At 45.6% G+C, this 2840-nt stretch overlaps 1 long non-coding RNA gene across 1 annotated transcript; it reads left to right on the forward strand.

Annotated features, from left to right (window-relative positions):
- On the forward strand, nucleotides 1–2840 carry LOC141026295 (uncharacterized). Its single transcript, XR_012188186.1, has 3 exons — nucleotides 1–545; nucleotides 627–1549; nucleotides 1631–2840. It is a non-coding gene; the product is annotated as an uncharacterized lncRNA (long non-coding RNA).

Below are 2840 nucleotides of genomic sequence, written 5' to 3' on the forward strand. Positions count from 1 at the left end.
GTCTCTCCCCCACGTCTTCTCCCCACACACTCCTGATTCCCTTCCTCTCTTCTCTCTATCCAACATGGAAGCGTAGCCCACTCCAGTCCTCTCAACGGCTGCTGCTGCTTCAAGGCCTCCCCGCAGTTGTCGATCTAGATCGGATCGTGGCCACCACCGAGGCTCCCCCGAGCGCCTCCTCCTCCTTCCTCCACGCGCTCAGTGCCCCATCCACCTCCCGCGCCCTCGCGCATGCCGCCCCACCGAAGCTCTAGCTAGCGCGACCCCACAGCACCTCCTTCTCCCTCTCTTCCTTCCGCTGCCTCTCAATTCTTTCCTTTTTCCTTGGCCATGAGAGCAGGAGCATGCATGGAGCCTCGCCACTGCCACCACAACAGACGTCGTAGCGCCGTCGCCGCCCGTCCTACCCTGCGACCGGCGCCGCCACCCTCGCCTCACCTCCATCATGTGTGAGTAGAATGATGATAGCGCCGCCATTGACTGTCCCAGGCCGTCCCTCACCGGGCGAGATGGCCGATGTCGAGACGGGACTCCTCTGTTTGCGTGTTTGTTCTTTATTCCATCTGTATCTAATCTTTTTTCTGCCTCTAGGGCTGCTAGAAATCTTAACCAGGATATATATATAGGTGGGCCTGTGCCAGCTCATGGGCTGGATCGTTCGGTCGGCCTATCTCGGTGCCTATCGAAACTTGACGTACGAACGATAAAACGGTGGACGGACGAAAATCAGGTAGCAAGAAGCGTTACGTGCTTTATTATTAGGTAGAGATAGAGATTTTTTTTTACCTTTTCCCCTATATACTATATATTTATTTTTTCAAAAAGTATTAAATTTTCAAATTTTAAACTTGTAAAATGTTAATCATGTGATTAAAAAAAGAGCAATGCATATTTCAGAAAACTTCAGCGCATAGTTAAAAAGAAGTTCAGCATACATTTTAGAATCTATCAGCTTGTATTACAATCATTTTGATAATATTGAAAAATGTTCACCATGTATTCCAAAACGATGATCACCATTTAAAAAAGTATTTATCATATATTTAGAAAAAGTTCTTATATTTTAAAAAATATTCATCGGGTATTTACATAAAGTTCACCGGTGACTTACAAGATGTTCATGTAGAATATGAAAAGAAAAAGGAAAACATGCAATACAAATCCGATAAAGTGTTCACGTATTTTTAAAGAAACTAGCAAACATACCCGTGTGTTGCAACGAGAGAAAAAAATCACACCTCATACATGCACTCGACGACATCAGCAAATTCACTGAAACCATTGACGATGCCACACAACCAACAACATGATAAGTGGTGTTGCGTGTGTACTTAAGGTGTTTCCAAATATCTTTATGGGTGCTATTATGAAAAACATAAGGTTAAAAGTGATGCAAAATGGACTCATCAATTGTCATAGACTATTTGGTGCCATGAGCACATTGGCATCCGTTCAAATGGCAGGTCACAAGCAGCAAAGTGGTGGCTCATGGGTTCATTCAGATGATCCTAACATCCGAGAAATCTCTTTGGAAGTTCTCATTTGTGAGGTGCACATTCCTTTTCCATGAAAGAATGGGTGTGTTGTAGGGTGGAACCCCGAAATCTCTTTGGAAGTTGTCATTTGTGAGGTGCACATTCCTTTTCCATGAAAGAATGGGTGTGTTGTAGGGTGGAACCCCAGTTCATGATATTTTCACACTTGGAGGGGGAAAGCGAAGAACAACAAGAACACAAAGAGGAAATCACTCACACAAACTCGGGTCACATGTTCACTAGAATAGCATACATGAGATCCACAAGCATAACATGAACAATCAAGGGAAAATAACACAAATATAAGATTCTTCTCAAATCCAAAGGAGATGAGGTCTTGACGATAGTCTTCTCCACAAAAGAGGTCTTGATCTCCAAGAGGAGTGGTATATGAGCAAAGCCCTCTAGATAATCTCAATATATTTTTGCTAACCCTAGCTAGGAGGTGGGGTCATATATATGGAGTTTCACGAAATAAGTGAGGAGGAGATGGGATACATGGGCCTCTGGCCCGGTTAGGCACGCGCAGGTGCCGGACATCTGGGCCGGGGGCTGGATATCCGGGGCTTTCCATGACACCAGATGTAGTCCGGGGCTGGTGCTAGATGTCCGGCCTGGGACTGGTCCAGTTTCTGTAGGCCTTGGGTGTCGTTGGGCCGGATTTCCCGGGCAGGCCGGATGTCTGGCTCCTGGAGCTCTTCCAGTGCTTTCTTGCTGTGGTTGTTGCTGGACTGGGGGCACCAGGCATCCGGCCAGGGGCCAGATGTCCGACCACTGTGGACTTTGCAAGATGCCCTTTCGTGATCCTTCGTCTATAGCCATGCTAGCTTGATCTTCATTCCGAGCATCTCTCAGGTGGTCTTCTTCGTACCTAAGCACACATAGCATTCCCGATTGAGGTAGTAGCCATGTTTCACGTGGTTCATTTGGAAGCTCATTAAGGAGAGAGGTCACTTCGGTCTCGGTAGCTCTTGCACGTTCTCTTGTCTTCGGTCCACTTGGCATTTGGGAAGACGAAGGTAGATCCATGGCGACAACCGTAGGATGCTCCGCATCAGGGTGCCTGAGGTGAAGGAAATATGCCCTAAAGGCAATAATAAAGTTGTTATTTTATATTTCCTCATGATAAATGTTTATTATTCATGCTAGAATTGTATTAACCGAAAACTTAGTACATGTGTGAATACATAGACAAAACAAAGTGTCCCTAGTATGCCTCTACTTGACTAGCTTGTTGATCAAAGATGGTTATGTTTCCTAACCATAGACATGTATTGTCATTTGATGAACGGGATCACATCATTA

This window comes from Aegilops tauschii, chromosome 6 (genome assembly GCF_002575655.3).
Source record: "Aegilops tauschii subsp. strangulata cultivar AL8/78 chromosome 6, Aet v6.0, whole genome shotgun sequence".
Classification (NCBI taxonomy): domain Eukaryota; kingdom Viridiplantae; phylum Streptophyta; class Magnoliopsida; order Poales; family Poaceae; genus Aegilops; species Aegilops tauschii.